The sequence below is a fragment of the Microtus oregoni genome, unplaced genomic scaffold (genome assembly GCF_018167655.1).
Source record: "Microtus oregoni isolate MIOR12 unplaced genomic scaffold, Mior012 000011F_ref0000422, whole genome shotgun sequence".
In the NCBI taxonomy this organism is placed as follows: Eukaryota; Metazoa; Chordata; class Mammalia; order Rodentia; family Cricetidae; genus Microtus; species Microtus oregoni.
This window is the reverse complement of record NW_024543070.1, coordinates 54,834,083-54,851,784: the sequence shown is the minus strand read 5'-3', so window position 1 is coordinate 54,851,784 and position 17,702 is coordinate 54,834,083. Positions and strand designations below refer to the sequence as shown.

Sequence of the window (17,702 nt, the reverse complement as noted above, 5' to 3'; positions counted from 1 at the left end):
GCAAATGCCGGCGTCCGGACACCGGCGGCTCGCCGTCCGCCTCACTGATCCTGCTGCGCTCCTAAGGGAGACCGGGTCTGCGCGCGGCCTGCGGTTTCCCGGCGCGCACCTGGCGGCCACGGGTGCGCGCCCCACCCTCCAGGTGAGCAGCGCCAGGCCCCGCCCTCACCGCAAAGCTCCGCCTCTTACCCGCGCCTGCGCAGTACCTCCGGCGGCGCCGGGCGCCGGGGCGGCGCGGCCGTCGCAGTTCGGCGGGCGCAGTGCGCGTGCGCCGTGGCGGCCGGGGGGCGGGCGGCGTCCGCGGCGAGGAGCGGGGGTGGGGAGGCGCCGTCTGGCTCGGGCTGGGCTGGCGGGGAGCACGAGCGAGCCTCGGCGGCCCCGTGGGCAGCCTCTGCGGCCCGCAGGTGAGACGGGCGTGGGGCCTGGCGCAGGGCTGTGAGGGGAGAGCGGGTGGGCCTCGCGGCGCGCGGACCCAGGTGAGCGTAGCCCGCGGGCCCCGGGCGCATTGTCCGCGGGCGGCGCCCCTCAGCGCCCCCTGCCGGCCGGGCTCGGCGGGGCCGGGGCGCGGCGGGCTAGGGCCGGGGCGTGCGCGAGTTCCTTTGTTTGTCGCCCCCGCCCGGTCCCTGCCGCCCCCGCCAACATGGCGCTGGTGGGGTCCCTGCCCCTGCCCGGCGACCGCTTCCCGCGCGCTTTGTTCCGCGCCGTGCGGGGGGGCGGGGGCGGCGGCATTGCGTAACCGGGCGGGGGAGGGGCGTGGCGGGACCCCCGCGGCGGGTCACCCTGGTGACGCCCTGCCTAGGGGGCTTGGGGCTGGGGCCCGTGTGACCTTGGGTTTGCCTCCCGTCCGCGCCGGGGTGAAGCGCGACGCGGTGCGGGTGCTGCGCAGCGCTGGGGGTCGCGGTCCCTGGTGGCTTCCTGCACGGCTGGTGCGTTCTGGGCCTTTCCGGGAGGAGGGGGTGTGGGGTTGAGAAATGGCTTCAGTCAACCACGTCGTTGCCTGCGCATCACAAAGTTTGTTTACGCAATTGTTTTTATATTGATTTGGTTTTTATAATCAGCGAATTGGGTTTCGGGTTTTGTAAGGGTTATTCTGCTTGAAGTCTTACTCCTGGCTTAAAGGTTTATTTATCATCGTGTGCATCCACAAGCCGTACAAGGTACGTTTAAGTGTAAAGGATTTCAATGTGTCTAGTGCGGAAGATGGGATCCGTACCGAAATGCGAATGCCTCAGTAACTTTGCTTGGAATTTTCTGGAAGAAACTGCAGCCTGAGAGGATTGATGGAGAGTAATTGCCTTCTGCGTAGCTTTTGTTAGGCTGTGAAAATGAAACCCGATCTTAGTCGTTTTTACCTACATATTCTGAGCATACTTTTGAGGTGGTGAAATTTTGGATAGAGGCGAGAAGGCTCGTCTTTAGCCTTCTTTTTCACCCCTTCAGCATTCACCGGGAAAAAAAAATCGATGTCTGATTTATAGGATGTTCATTAACAGGTTTGATAACAGTTAACGTTACCTAATATAGTTATAAAAATGTGTGGTGTTTTTTACAATAAGTAAAATGAAATTAGCTTAAAATCTTACTAAAATGCCTATGAAATGGATCGAGCAAAAGGGATTTCAGTCTAAATTAATTTGTATGAAGTCTCTTGTACTCTAGACTGAAGACTTAAACTCAATATCCTGTTTTGGCTGGGAGTACAAGCCGCGCTGTCATGAGGGACCATATTTTTATACTTAGGGATTTTGAAATGTATGTGAATGGGTGCTTTGTCTGCATATTTGTTTTATGTATACTGCATGTATACCTGGTGCCCAGGGAGGCCAGTAGAGGGCTCTGATCCCCTGGGACTGAAGTTAACAGTTTGAGTGCCATCTGGGTGCTGGGAATCAAACCTGGGTCCTTTGGAAGAGCAGCCAGTGAGTGCGCTTAACCGCTGAGGCCTGCTTAAGATTGTTAAAAAATACTTTAACTGATTTGTAGACCTTGTCTGATTCCACTTTTAGTGTTCAAAGGAGATGGGGGATAGCTCAAGACGGTAGTGTGAGGTTGTTGTCCTGTGCTCCACATCTAGACTTTACACTCGGTTGTGCCATCACCAGACCTAGCAACAACAGGCGAGTAACTCCAAGGACTGGTTGGCAGGGATGGGAACTTCAAGGCCATTTTGGGTAAAAGTCGGAAGGAGGCTGGAGGGGAGAGCTCAGTGGTAGAGCAATTCCTACCTGCGTGGTGGACTCCTGGTTCTGCCTCTGGGAGAACAAAGTGACTACCCTGTAGCTCTCTGGGAGTAGTGCAGATTGTTTAGGGAATGAAGTCGTTTCTTTCATGTTGTTGACCTGCCTCCTGCCTCCTCCCCGTTGCCACCGGTGCTGGGATCGAGAGGGACTGACTCAGTAGTGCCCTTAATTACAGGCTCCAAGCAGACCACAGTACAGAATGCCAGTCACACTTGGGGAAGTGTATGCTCAAGGTGCCTGCCATTCTCTGTCTTTCTTAGGGTCACAGTTCTCATTTTCATTTGGGGAACTCTGAAAAATACTGCCGTTGTGGGCTTGGAACTTACTTTTACGGGACACAGAAGGGCTGAAAACAAAAGACAAGGGGATTGGTGGATTTTTAAAGTTACTTCCTCTGCTAAGTGGAAAACGGGAGAAGTCAATAGAGAACCTACTAGTACTACATCAGATCGCTTCAGGGCAGGGCTTACCAAGCTTTAAAACTGAGGGTACCTCATTGTGCAGGGGCCTGCTAGGGGAAATTGGTTTTGTTTTTTTTTTTTTTTCTGATTTTTCTGAAGGACATATAACTTAGTTTCAGTTTGGCTAACTTCAGTAGGAGTGACTCCATTTTGATTTGTAATCTGGTCTGTTGAAGTCTAGTGCAAGATTGAGCTTGAAGACCATGGTGTAGTGACATTTCATTTGTATTTTAATAAATAAAGCTTGCCTGAAGTTCAGAGAGTAAAACAGCCTGCACTGATCATCTTTACAGACCAGGCAGTGGTGACACACACCTTTAGTCCCAGAAGCCACACTAGTTTGCCATAGAAACTGGGCGATAGTGGTGCTTGCCTTTAATCTCAGCACTAGAGAGGAGTATAAGATGGGAGGAGACAACTCAGGCAGAGTTCCTGGAGGTTCCTGGAGGCAGGATCACCATTTCAGACTGAGGTAGAGGTAAGAGCCAATGGCTAGCTGTTTTGCTTTTCTGCCCTTCAGGTTGAACCCCAATTTCTGTCTTTGGGTTTTTATTAATCGTGCTACATTGTCTCTTTGTTAAAATTATTTTTTATTTGTTTTTAACTGTCTTTATGCTGTATCTTAGGCAGTAGTGCCTCCCATTACTTGGGAATGGTGGTGTTGGGATTGATATGGTTGTGTGTGTGCCTCTCTTGTTTTGTGGGTGATCCCAAAATTTACCCTTACCGGCTGATAAGTCAGTCTCCTGGGAAGAGTTTTCGTTTGTAGAGTCTGACCCTTGGGGTAGCTAACACAGTTATACCTGAGCTAACTGCAGTATTAATTATTTGCACTATTTTTTTTCTAGTATGTTAGAAATACATGAAGGGAGTCAGGTGTGGCACACACCTCTAATCCCAACATTAAGGGATGGAAGAGACAGGAACACTAAAGTCTCAGGCAACATAGACCTATTGTGGGGTATTTAGAGGTTGGAAATGTCTGCATGCCCATTAGTAGAATCTCAGTTTGCTGAGGAACATTTAAATACAAATTTTCAGCTAAATGTATATTCTTTTCCTCTTTCTAAATGAGAAGCTGCAAGATGCTGTTTTAACTAGCTGCTTTTTTTCAGTTTGGAAGCCTGGTGTCATGAAAAGCATGTTTTGGAGTGGTGTGGCTGGAAGTCAGGATTTCCCCCTCTTGTGTTGAACTCACCTCTGCAGTACTGGTCAAACATGTGGAGTGGAGACTTTAAAGCCTTCTATTCCTGAGCTGCAGACTGGGAGGAAGCCTGTCCCAGTGTAGTTCCAGAAACACAGCTGGACAAGTCAGTGTTGATCCTTTTCCCTTCCTTCTCTGCTCTGCCACAGTTACTAGTGCCTTGTCTTTATGAGGAAGTAAACAGCTTGTTTCACACTCTTGTAATATTGAATCTAGTTTAAGTTAAGTCCTTATTGGGTGCCTAACTTAAAATTTTCCTAAGTCAGACCTGGAGAGGTGGCTCACTGTTAAAAGCACCTGCTACTCTTGCAAAGGACTCCTGTTTGGTACCTAGCACCCATGTGGCAGCTCAATGAGGTTTGTAGTTCCAGTTTCAGGGACTCCACTGCCCTCTTCTGGCCACCATAGACACTGCTTGCACATATATGTACATACAGGCAAAACACCCACGAATATAAGATAGAAGTAAATCTTTTTTAAAAAAATGATAGATTGTATTAGGTTCTTTCCACGAGTCCTTTAGGACTTACGTACATGATAAGAAATGTGTCTGCAGTATAACATTTTTAAAAAAATAATTAATTTTATGTACATTGGTGTTTTACCTACATGTCTGTGAGAGTGTCAGATCCCCTAGATTAGAGTTACAGACAGTTCTGAGTTGCCATGTGGGTGCTGGGAATTGAACCCAGATTCTCTGGAACAGTAGCCTATGCTCTTAATCTCTCTAGCTCCCAATCTAATAGTTTATTAGGAAGGTGTATATGCTTAGTGTGTGTGATGGACTTACACGTTCAAAAATACCTGAGAAGAGAAAGATTTCCTACACAGGACTAAGAGTATTTAAATAGGAAAGAAAAGAAGTCCAAATAGTGGGTGGGGACAGAAAGAGAGTTGACATTGGTAGGAGTTAATAGTTTGCAGTGGGAGAAATTTTTCCATCTGTTCAGGCTTTGAATATTCAGCTAAAAGTTAGATGTTACCTTTTACTCTTAGGAGGCATAAGTACCTTATCAGGAATAGGCTAAAGTTCATAACAGTTTATTCCTTGTTTTCCTGTCAGTTTAGTGGCTGCACCTTAATCTACTTATATTTTAACTACTGTCTGCAGTCAGCACCTGGCTGCTCAGACCATGGCCTGGTGAGATTTCCTGTCCCGCTAGCACTGGCTCAGCACCAGACACCAAATGTAGGTTTTAATTAAGTCTGTATCATTTGTTTACCAATACTCAGGAGTCACATGTTGGAGTGAAAACCTACTAGATCTGAGAGGCTGAGAAGCAGTTAATTGGCCTTCCTTTTTGCCAGAGACCCAGCAAGAGAAACTTCTCTCCACTCCTCCAAACCAGAAAGATTTAAGCAAATCCCTAAAGTTTCTCCCTCCTCCTTCCTGTGTTCTCTCTGTCCATATTCCTATTCCTGGTTCCTCCATCCTTCTATCCGCTCTGGCTGATTCCTGTCAACTAGTTGCTGACTTTGCCCCCAGAGTTTAATTTTATTAACATAGTCTCCGGTTCACAGTGCCATCAAATATCCTGCAACAGTTTTGTGGACACTGAACTGCATCATCACCTTGGGTTTCCTGTGGCTGATTTGTATGAGAATAAATTTCAAAAAAGATGTTGAATACCATATTTCACATGAATGTGGTTACATATTTGTAGTAGACAGTAGTTGGTATTATTTGAGATACTGTCTCACTATAGTGCTGGCTAACTCAAAGATCTGCCTGCCTCTGCCTTGTGAGTGTGGGAATTAAAGAAACAAGCCTCTATGCATTGCCAGGTGTTCATTATGTCAGGAAGCCATCTTAATGTAGGACCAGTACTAGACTTGAGTTCTAGAGCAGTGTGGGAAGTGGGTTGACCTCTTAGGCAAGTGGTGAAGCCTACTGAAGTCAGGGTTCATCATACTCATGTCATTCCATGTAGGCCTTAGCCACATTTTGGCAGATTAAGTGGAAAAACCAAAGGTTATTTTTTCTAAGTGCTGAAGATCAGGTTTTGTGTTGGACTAGTAACTATTTAAAAAAATACTCTTTGAGATTTTTTTTTTTAAGATTGTAATTGTCTTTTTTTTTTCTTTCCTTTTTTTCTTTTCTCTTTTTGACAGGCTCCCATGTAGCCCAGGTTGGTCTCAAGCTTCTTTCCCTCCTACCACCACTTCCCAAGTGCTGATCCCAGGTTTGCACTGCCACACCTGGCATTTTGCCTGTAGTTACATCCTTGCAAGATCCAGACTTTATGTTTTTATGTTAAGATTGTATGCTGAAATTACTACATGTAGCTTGAGTTGGGTCCTAACGTAGGTGATAGAGAATATTCTTTTTCCTGTTTGTGATGGTTCCTGTGAATTGTCACCACGACAGAGCTACTGTCACCTGGGAGACAGGCTTCTGAGTTGCCTGTGTTTTGTGCAAGATTATCTTAATTAAGTTAATTGATGTGGGAGAGACCCACCCCTGACTGAGATTCTGGACTGGAGAAAGGGAGCAGAGAGCCGATGAATTCATCTTTTTATTTCCTGATTGTAGTTGCCATGTAACCAGCAGCTTCAAGCTCCTGCTACCTTAATTTGCATTTGTACCTTTGAACTCTGACCTAGAACAAATCTTTCTCCCTCAAGTTGCTTCTGTCAGGGTATTTTATCACAGGAACAGAAGAAACTATGATGCTATGCAATAGCTGTTATGGGGTAGTTACTTGCTTACCTCTAGGTTATTGTAGACTGATGGAGTTTTTTTTCTTTTGTTATGTATGTATGTATGTATCCAGTATTTTAATCGTATAGTTACTCTTTTTCTACAGTTTATCCCAACGTGGCTATATTGGGCCTTTCTTTGACATGCCATGACAAAAACCTGTTTTGGCTTTTGCTTCCTGATACTTTTACTCAAAATGTGAATGTTGTTTTAGCTCCTGTGGTTGGGAGTGGAGTTTAGGCCTGTTATGTCCTTAGTGCTACTGCTACTGTCCCACTTCCATTGGGCTGACTTGGGACATGTATACATTTTGATGCTATGTGAAATCCTTTAGTTCAAGGTTAGTTTTTTAAGGTTTCACACTGAATGCATCCTTTTTTCTCTAATATTGAAATGTGTAGTCTTAGCAACATCAGTGCAATTGCATTATTCTACAACACAGATAATAGACATTTGAAAAAAATTATTAAGTAGAGCAACAGTAGGTTATGTTTGACAGTTCTTTATGCCTTTACAAACCTAACTGCATAGGATGTATTTGTTGATATTCTGAATCTTAAAACCATTTAAAAATATTAGCTGGCTGGTAAGAAGAAGTACTGAAAAGCACTATTTCTTCAGTCAAACTTGACGACCTGAGTTCCATCTCTACGTCTCACAGTAGGAGAAATCAACCCCCCCACACACACACCAATACTGCCTTGAAAAGAAAATTTCAGTTGTGCTACCAGCTTGATAGTTTATTTGCATTAAATGCTTAAACTTTCTTAGCTTTAATGGTTAATGTAATGTTTTTAACTGTCAGTCTTTTGAGAGAGGGTCTTGTAACCCTTTTGGCTCAGCTCCTCCAGTTCTGGGATTGCAGACTGGGCCACTGCTGCTGCTTGCTTTAATTTTCTTGCTGTCTTTTTGTTTGCCTTTTTGGAGGTAGGGTCTGTGTCACATATCCCTGTGAACATTTATGTAATTCAGGAATCAGAAAAATTTTCAGAAGTCATAGTGTCATTTCCATTGTCTCTTTATCAGTCCCACCTTCCCCAGTAATATGTTTTTGTTGCTTCTTGGGTGTTGGAGTTTTGAAAATAGAAATACATGCATTCTTATTTCTTTTTTTCAGTATGGTAGATGGTTGCTTGATGTCAGCAATTCAGGGACCCATGGTGAGTCTTCTGGAGCAGTTGAGGTGTTGCCAGGTTGGAAGTGCTGTTTTTGTTTCTCCATCGACAGGGTTAGTGCTTCACTCTGCACTGCGCTCACTGCGCATGTCCCTGCACTGTGACAAACGTTTGCAGTTTGAGATTCAGCAGCAAAATTAGCATGAATCTGTTAAAATTGCACTGAAGATCTTATGCTTGTTTTTTTGAGACAGAATTTCTGTGTGTATGTAGTCCAGGCTGTCCTGGAACTCGCTCTGTAGACCAGACTGACCTCAAACTCACAGAGATCCACCTGCCTCTGCCTCAAGTGCTGGGATAAAAGGTGTGAACCACTATTGCCTGGCTACTGAAGATTTAAAAAAAAAGATTTATTTTTATTTTCATTTCCATAGAAATGTGTTTGTGATATGACAGTATATTGTGTGTGGTTCCTGATGTAGGCCAGAGAGAGGGCATCAGATCTCTTGAAGGTAAAGTTAGAATCAGTTGTGAGCTACCCTGTGTTGGTGCTGGGAACCAAACTTGGGCCCTCTGTAGAGCAGTCCTGGCTTTTAGGTGGCTCACATCTCTCCAGCCCCAGAAGATTCACTCTTACCTGCCAGTTTTGGCATACTGTTCTGTTTTTTTTCTTCTCCTTTAAGCCTAGAACTTCTACCTTTTTGATAAAGGAAGTACTTGTGACTTCTTTAGCATATTCAAACTGGAAACATCACTGTATTTGTACTCTAAGATGTGAACATGAGTTCTCGGGTGGTGCAATAAGAGATCTGAGGGCCCGGTACCTACCGAGTGATTCATGTGTGGGTAGTTAGTGTGCAGCATGGGTAGTGAGAAGGAGGGTAATGACTGTTCTGAGCAGCATAGGGCACGATTTTATCTTGCTGTTTAGTAGTGTAGAGTTTATACTGTATGTTTTCAGCCCTCAGTTGCTCCGGTGGTTGAAGCTGCGGGGAGCCTGGGTGTCTTTCCTGCTATCTTCTTTACTTAGGAGAAGTTCAGGGATCTTGGTATTTTGGAATGCCCTTCTTTAAATTCTTCATCTTCCCTTGGGTGTTCTGCTCAAGCCTCACTTTGTTGTGTATGAATTAAGGTGGAGCTATTAATTTGCCCATTACAGCTCCCAACAGTTTTCTGCAGTTCTTGGCCTCTCTGAAGTAAATGCTCCTGGTTCTTTTCAAAATTAGTGTTTGCTTGATAAAATTTCTCAAAACGGTTGTGCTCTATGAAAGCAGAGATTTAGTTTCCCCATAATTACTTTTCTAGTAGTTCACTGGACTTTGAGTGCAGTAGCTAGGGTTAAAGTAAAGGAAGTCAAGGCTGTGACTTTAAAGGCTGGAGTCTACCGTACAGGTATTCACCGTGTGGTGATGGTTAAGTAAACAGTTACAGCTTCTTCTATTATTTTTTGCAAAATTGGAGTTTGACTATGTTGTCTTCCTATATGCCTAACACTCTGCCTGCCTCTGAGCCTGCTTCTGGTCTGCAGTACTTCAGAATCACTAGGATAGGTAGGTGGGTGAGGGGTATGCTCCCAGGGGTTTGTTACAGCAAGTTGAGTTGGCAGTGTAGGAGACAGTAGAGAAGCCACTGGGAGACAGGTGTCTCTGTGTCCTCTGTTGGAGTTGGAAGCCCACAGGCGCATTTGGAAAAGAAGATAGATGTGTGGGAAGTGGGAGAGCAGGAGCCTGTTGGGAGCTGCTGACAGTGTTCATGCCATTTCCTTTTGTCTCTGACCTTGCTCCTATGTGGCCTGCAAAAACAGAACTTTTTGTAACCGAGGTAGACGTTCTAGCTGATGTGATGGTGCAAATGGAATGTTGATGGTATTGCACAGCTTTTCCTAGATGTAAAGATGCATTCCTCCCAGCTAAGAGGGCGCCAACAGACCAAAGGAAAGGATTTTGTGAACCTGAGTTTTTTTTTTTTAAATATTTATTTATTTATTATGTATACAATATTCTGTCTGTGTGTATGTCTGCAGGCCAGAAGAGGGCACCAGACCTCATTCCAGATGGTTGTGAGCCACCATGTGGTTGCTGGGAATTGAACTCAGGACCTTTGGAAGAGCAGGCAATGCTCTTAACCACTGAGCCATCTCTCCAGCCCCCTGTGAACCTGAGTTTATTTGGGTTTCTTTACAAGAGCTTGGGTCACTTCTGCAGCTCCACCACTAAGAATTCCCACCCTGGTCAACTATTTTCTTTCCTCTTTCCTGGTTGTTGGGAGGGAAGGTTGTCTCCTGAGTCCTGTGACCAGCTCTCCAGGAGTGAATGTTACTGGCTAGGGGAACTGAAAAATAGTTAAAAACAGCATCTAATGTGCAAGAGTAAACTCAGTGGTGGCTGGTGAAGGCCCAGGTCTCTAGCAGGAATAGCTTTGTCAAGGCATTCCAAGTCAGATTTTGGTGGACTAGTGCAGAAAGGGTTCCTCTGTCTGAGGGGAATGGGACTTGGAGCTCAGTTTCAGGGCAGAGTAGGAAAGCAGTTATTAAGCGAAAGTACCTTCTCTTCGTGTGCTTAAACAGGAGTTGCCTAAATGCCTTTCCGTCCTAACAGGTCACTGTTGCTTATGGTAGAAAGGATCTTGCCCTTGCTCTGTCCTGTTGAGGGAGATTGCCCATTGTGTGAGGCAAGAGGTACCAGACAGGCTGGAAACCAGGAGGTCAAACTGCTTTCTTGTGTTCCAGCATGGCCATGCCTGGCCTGGAAGGCACCTTAATTTTCCTTAGTCTCATTTTCTCTTCTCCGTATGTAAATATTGACTTTGAATTTATCTGGCTTTTCTTTTTAAAAATTCTTTTTTTTTTGTTAATCAAGGATTTTTTTTATATTTATTTATATTTATTACGTATACAATATTCTGTCTGTGTGTATGTCTGCAGGCCAGAAGAGGGCACCAGACCTCATTCCAGATGGTTGTGAGCCACCATGTGGTTGCTAGGAATTGAACTCAGGACCTTTAGAAGAGCAGGCAATGCTCTTAACCACTGAGCCATCTCTCCAGCCCTTCTTAAAAATTCTTAATTGTAGTGGTGATGAAATTAGTTAAATCTAAAGTATTTTTGACCAGCATGTGCAGAAATTAGTCTCAAACTCCAAATGAACTGAGATTTTCAGACTCTGGTATCTTTAGTGTATAGTTGTCCATTCTTGCCCTACTGGTGAACCTCAGTATCAGTTTCTTTTGACAGGAATAACCTTGAACCCCTGATTCTACTGTCTCTGCCTTCAAGGTGGTGTGTCCCTTTGAATATCAGTCTCTCAAACTAGTTCTTAGGTTGAGTTTTTAAGTTCTTTATTCCCTTTTGATAATCATTGGTACTTTAAGCATTTATTTTATTTATTCTTAGAGTGCAGAGGTCTGTGAATTGGGCACCTGTGAGATTAGAGGACAACTTTTGGGAGTTAGTTCTCACCATGGGTTCCAAGGATTCAACTCACTCAGGCTTCCTGAGCCATCCTGATGGCCTCTTTTATGTAACAGTGATCTGCATGCAGATGCCACTGGTGTTCAATGAAAGGGATTCTGAGCAGAAATCTTGTTCAGTATTTCCAGTATTCTCTTTCCTAATGTTCTCAAGTTTAAAAAGTTAAACATTGTTTAAACACCTAAATCCACTTGGTTAAATAAGGGTAGAAGCCTATTAGATTTTCTTTATTTTTGAATTAATATGGTTGAAAGCTACAGGTCATTTCATTTGTTTACTCAGGTGTTACTGTTCAGTCCTGTGGTTTTTTTTTTTTCAATTAAAGTTTTCTTTAATCTTTCAGCAAAAGATTAAAGTCTTTTTGGTTGGTGGGATCTTAATTTGGTGTAGAATCTTTTTAGAGGATGGCTTCACAGAGTTTGATGTGCATATATGTTGTTTCCCAGTAGCACACTCCTAGGCATGTGCACAGATGAGTATGTGTAAGGTTCTTCATCGTGGCCATGTTTGTGATAGGGAAGAATCTTGGACAGTTGTTCAGTGGTGGAGTTAATGTAATATAAAAGGTCATTATATCCTTTATGTTCCTGCCTTTATCAAAAATGAGAGATTGGGATTGGAGTGTAGCTCAGAAGGTAGTGTGTTGGCCTAGCATGTGGGGTTCTCTGGGCTTGATTCCCCAACACTGAATACAGTGAGCCTGGTGGTGCACTCAGGAGGGGAAGTAAGAAGAATTTAGAGTTCAAGGCCATCTTGGAATATAGGGGACCATGTCTAAAATACATTAAGTACCTGAGGTTGATAAGGAACACAGTGTATTGGGCGAGAAGCTTAACACTTGTAGAACAAAAGCAAGTTGCGGAACTGTCTGTTCTCCATGCTACATTCATGTGACCTTCTGAGTTTTTTGAGAAAGTCTTGCCGTGTATCCCAGGCTAGCCTGAAACTTTCCCTCCTCCTGCCTTAGTCTCACTAGTGCTGGGGTTTTAAGCATACGACATCACACTCTGTTTGAAGAGTCTTTTTTGATGTGTATAGAATTGTGCGTTGATTGTTAATCTGCAGTGTCAGAAGACACTGGAACTGCATCTCCAGTTTCTGCTGTTCTGTGAGTGTACTGTCAGTTGATAGTTGAGCCGTGAACGGGAACTCTTGTTTATTTTCAGATTTTTCTTTTTAATTATGTATATCTCTGTGAGTCCATGTGTGCATTTGCCCTCTGAGGCCAGAACATGACTCGGATCCTCTGAAGCAGGAGTTACTAGTTGTCACCCAACATATATGCAGGGAACTGAATCAGAGTTCTCTGTGAGTGAAGTATGCACCCTTAACCGGTGAGTTTTTCTGTAGCCTTCTCTTTTACTGTGCTTTTGTGGGCTCTGTCTCTGATTTTCATGATGTGGTGAGAGACAGAGAGACAAAGAGAGAGAAGGTAAGGTCTCACATTAGTCTAGGCTGTCCTTGAACAGCTGCTCCCATCTCCACCCTCATTACTCAGATAATAGGCATATGCCACTGCATCAAACTTCCTTGCTTATATTTCTTTGTTTTTACTGAATCTGTGATTGTGTGACTATAAAGTGTCTCCAGAGGCTCATGCATTTGAACTGTGTCCACAGCTGGCACTGTTAGGGAGCTATGGAATCTTTAAGGGTGCAGGGCTTTGCTAGAGGGAAGTGGGTTTGTTGCTAGAGGGCAGATCTGGGAAGTTATAACTGTTTCCTGGTTGTTGGAAATTTAATGTAACAAACCTTGGTGTCAGCTTCCATAACCAGGGGCAGAGCCCTACTTAAAGCAGGAAGTAAAAGGTATGGAATCTTTCATTCATCTTAGCTGCCCCCCCCCCCAAGATGTGAGAAAAGTAGCTAGTAGATACTTAATTAGTTTTGAAGACCATCTGTTCCGGAAGTTTGACTATTCATGCAGGGTCATATAACAGCATGGGGGTGGGAAAATCTAGTAGCAGTAAAAGGTTTCCGAGTGTGTTAAGGCCAGAAATATTCAGAGTGAAGCAGTGAATGAATCGGGGCATTGGACAGTGCTCACCTGTTGGTGTTGCAGCTTCATTGTGTCCTCGGCTCCAAACATTGCACCTTTGCTCTTGGTTGAGTCACCCCACACAGGTAAGAGACACTGTAGGTTAGGAATCACGGTGTTTTCACTGTACACGCAAAGGTTTTCTGCTCTTGCAGAAGACAGGTGCTATTTTCCTGTTGTCATTTCTTAGCTTATAAACATCAAATCAATATATAGTTTTGGTTTATATTTTGTTAGCATTTGATTTTTTAAATTGCTGTTTGGATTGTTTTATTTTATAAAAAATCACTAAGCAGATTTTGGTTTAGGGTTAGGACTGAACTTCAAAGGGAAGTGGCACCATTCTTTGTACTGTGCCCTTCTGTGTTGCTGTGCTCTCAGCAGTGATTATAGAGTTAGGAAACCTGGTCTGTGGTGAAAACATGGTGATGTTCCTCATCCCGCAGTCTCAAACATGTCCGCTAAGATTCCATTCTGAGTAAAACATTCTTCTTATTAGTATGAAAGTTTGTTCTAATTTTTTTTTTTTTATTTTCAAGACAGGGTTTCTCTGTAGGTGTTTTGTTTCCGGTCCTGGAACTAGCTCTTGTAGACCAGGCTGGCCTCGAACTCACAGAGATCCGCCTGTCTCTGCCTCCCGAGTGCTAGGATTAAAGGCGTGCACCACCACCGCCCGGCTTCTAATTTTTAATAAAATTAGAGTATATTAAATAGTTGCTCCAAAGTAAATTTCTTTATGACTTAATCAGCATATGTGATTTGAGTACTTTATACCCTTGTACCCAGGGTCACGTGAAAATTTCTCCCGCAAAAGTTGAGGAAGCCCTGAAATAAACCTCACCGTTGCTCTGTACTCCTTGCGTCATTGTGGTTCGATAATTCGCAAAGGAGCCACAGAGAAAGTACAGTAATTCGTGATTATAGCTTTGTGTCAGAAAGGATACAAAGGACCAGCCAGAGGAGGTCTTCAGGGTAAGGTGCTGAGGGTATCCTCCTGTGGAGTCAGGTCAGATGACTCCTGGCACAGCTATTATATATATATAACAGCGTGCAGAGCTGTCAGTCAACCAAGCTCATATGAGCCTGTGTGTCCAGACTATTGATGGTTCGCATGTCATCTTGATTGGTTTAATACTTAGTGCCTCCTTTCACTAGATACTTGGCTGTTGTCTAGAGTTCAAAGCTCCAGCCTCTGGTCCATTGGTTCATCTTCCTGGTGTGGCCAACCTCCCTTCAGTTCAGAAGGGATTTAAAAAAAAAAAAGTGTAGCAGTTTTTCCTGTTTCAGTTTCTGGCCCTTGTGATTTTTGTTCATGCTTAAGAGCTTCATTGTTAAAATTTGGTGCCTGTGTCTCTGGTTTTACACTGAATGATGAATTTGTTTAAATTGGTAGTAGTATTTTAGTCTTTGAAGAACTTAGATAACTACTTACAAATGTATGGTTTTTTTTTTTTTAAAGATTGGGTATTCAGTGTTCTGCCTGCATGTATGCCCACCCACCAGTAGAGGGCATCAGATCTCATAGATGGTTGTGAGCCACCATGTGGTTGCTGGGAATTGAACTCAGGACCTCTGGAAGAGCAGTCAGTGCTCTTAATCTTTGAGCCGTCTTGGCAGCCCTAATCCACTGATGGCCATTTTTTTCTCGCAACTTGGAATAATTTAACCACTTTCTCCCTTTTGTATATTTATTTACTTAGTTGTTTGTTTATTGGTGGTGCTGGGAATCAAAGCCAGGGTTTTGCACATGGGAGTGACCTGGCATTGAGGTACTGTATTCTCCCTTGACTGTTCACGTTAACACTGAAGTGGTTGTGCAGTTATTTAGCCTTCGGCAGCATCTGTCAAAACAGTTTTACTTGGATTTTCTAGTAAATGTTATTTAGTTCCTAAGAAGGTTCTGAATTGCATTCTCAGAATTACAGAATCTAAAACCCATTGACCCGTTTTACTCTTGACTTTTGTATTCTCCAAAGTGATGGTCTCTCATCCAAGCTGGCGCCTGGACTTAGGTGACCTCTTAACTCCATCTCCAGTGTGCTTGTCTTTATGGTGGGAAATTTCAAAACTGAAGTGAACAGGTAAATACATGTACATGCTCCTTCCAGATTCCATTTGGGCACATGTCACAGTGCACATTTGGAAGTGAGAGGGCAATCTTTGCATCTTATGTTGGTTGTGGGGCTAGAATCCGATTGCCAGGCTTGTGCAGCCCATGTCTCTACTCACTGAACCATTTTGCTAGCTCCAGTTTTTTAAAAATAACTATATTAGGAGTAATGGAATGGAGATGTAGCTCACTTAGTAGAGTGCGCACACATAGCATGCATGTGGCCCTGGCTTCCTTCCTTCTCATTATAAGACCAGGTATGGTGTACATCTGTGACCTCAGCACTGGAGGGAGAGGCAAGAGAATCAGAATTTCAGAAGCATCCTGGCCTACATGAGACCCTGTCTCAAAAAAAAAAAAAATCTTAAGAGTAAGTTACATTCTTTAAAACATAGTCCCCTGTGTTGCTGAAGCCAGTTCTAAAGTTGGCTGGGTCCTCAGTCTTCTACCACTGAGTTTCTTCTTCATCGGGCTTGAGAGGCAAGGACTTTAACACACTGAACCATCTTGCTGGACCCCTTTACTGAATTTTCCGTATTTTAAGTTTATTAGCATATGTTAAATGTACACTATGGGGCTTTATTATGACATTTGTATACCTGTCTATGAGGTATCTTACTCATTCCTATCACCCTCTCCTGTCTGTCTCCCACTCTGCTCATTGCCTTCCTCTTCCCAACTAGTTTTCTTTCTACTTTTCATGTCTTTTATACAACTCACCGAGTTTATTTAGGCTTAGGTTACCTCAAGGAGGTAAAGGGTCATTTACAGGAGCATGGGCAACTTATCAATGGCTATATCATCACTAAAGAATATTTTCTCCTCTCTAACATTAATGGCCTGTAGATTCTTAGAATTCTTAGGCCTCACACCTCACGGCTTTTCCCCCTCTAGGACATAACTGGTTGGCTCAGTCTTGTGCAGATCTGAGGCAGACAGCTGCTAAAATTCAAGAGTGAAACACTCACGTTGTGCCCAGAAGTGTTCTATAATACTCCTCCCTTCTAATGTTTACATTCTTATAGTAGCAGAGAGAATGATAAAGATGTCCTGTTTAGGGTTCAGCATTCGGTACTCTTTTAATACCAGCACTTTGACCACGCGGGGATCACTGTGGTAACTGGTCCACTGCAGAAAGCACCTTCTGACCAAAGCCAACACCAGCACTATTAGCAGGTCATCACGTTATCATCAGGCTTTTGCAATTGTGGAACCAACAGCATGTGCTTCCCTACTAGTGCCTGTGTTGATTTTGTTTTTAAGGTAGGGCCTATGTATCCCTTACTGGCTTGGAACTGTCTGTCAAAGGGAGATTTCCTGCCCAGGAAGGGTTGAGATTATTCTTTGTGATCCAAGCTGTGAACTCTTCATCAAGATTACATTTGCTGCTATGCAACTTTACCTACCTTACCAAAGATTTTGAGAGTTATCTTAGATTGCAGACATCATGGCATTTTTAAGACAAATATGTTACTCTTTGTAAATGAGTGCCATAACCTAAGAAAATAACTCTTCCTTCTTTTCCTGGTAGATCTTGTATTTAGATTTTTTAACCAGTTGCCCTTTGTCGTGTAAATGTTTTTGATAATGTATGTTCCTCCCACCATGCTAGAAAGAAAAGTTTTTTTCCCCTCTGTTACTCAGCATAGAATGCTTCTGTCACCCAGTGTGTGTGTGCTTTTTTTTTCATAGCTGCAAGTTCTCTGTGGACAAGGATTGGTGGTTGGTTTTACAGTTTTACTCAGTTATGACACTGTTTACATGGAGATGCAGTATGAGATCCCCTAGACCACACACTCTATGCTAAGTTGTGTTGTCTAGGTTGTCTTTGTTTCTAACCCATAGGCTGTACCTTACGAAGTTTGTGAATTTGCTAGAATAGCTTGGGCCACAGGAAAGGCGTGAATTTGCTAGGTTTCTGGTTTATTACAAATGCCCTGGGATACCTACTTCAGATACCTGTATGTTCTCACCTACATGGAAACTGAACTGAGTATTGGATTTTAGTGAACCCTCATTCCCTGGGCAAGATTGGTACATTGTTGGGCATTGGTAACTGACTTAGTCTTTAGCCTTTTCCCCTCTCTGGAGGTTTACGTTAGAAGTTGGAAGTTTTTAACCTCTCATCTTGGTAGTTGCCATTCTGGGAACCAGCTCCCATCCCAAGGCCACCCAAGGGGACCTCTTAGTACTTCTATATGTTTCTTCACCAGGGGACCTGTTAGTGCTTCTATATGCTTCTTCACCAGGAGACCTGTTAGTACTTCTATATGCTTCTTCACCAGGGGACCTGGTTAGTACTTCTATATGCTTCTTCACCAGGAGACCTGTTAGTACTTCTATATGCTTCTTCACCAGGAGACCT

General features: G+C 43.7%; 1 protein-coding gene across 3 annotated transcripts in view; it reads left to right on the top strand.

Moving 5' to 3' along the window:
- Positions 1–251: 251 nt before the first annotated feature.
- Positions 252–17,702, top strand: part of LOC121453173 (spindlin-1) — a 49,166-nt gene continuing 31,715 nt past the window's right edge. The window contains exon 1 of one of the 3 annotated variants that reach the window (XM_041659701.1): positions 252–404. The gene's annotated coding sequence lies outside the window, so the exon portion shown is untranslated. Of the gene's footprint in view, positions 405–602; positions 927–1,016; positions 1,158–17,702 lie in introns of those variants that run through there. The other 2 variants (XM_041659702.1, XM_041659703.1) reach the window with 2 other exon arrangements.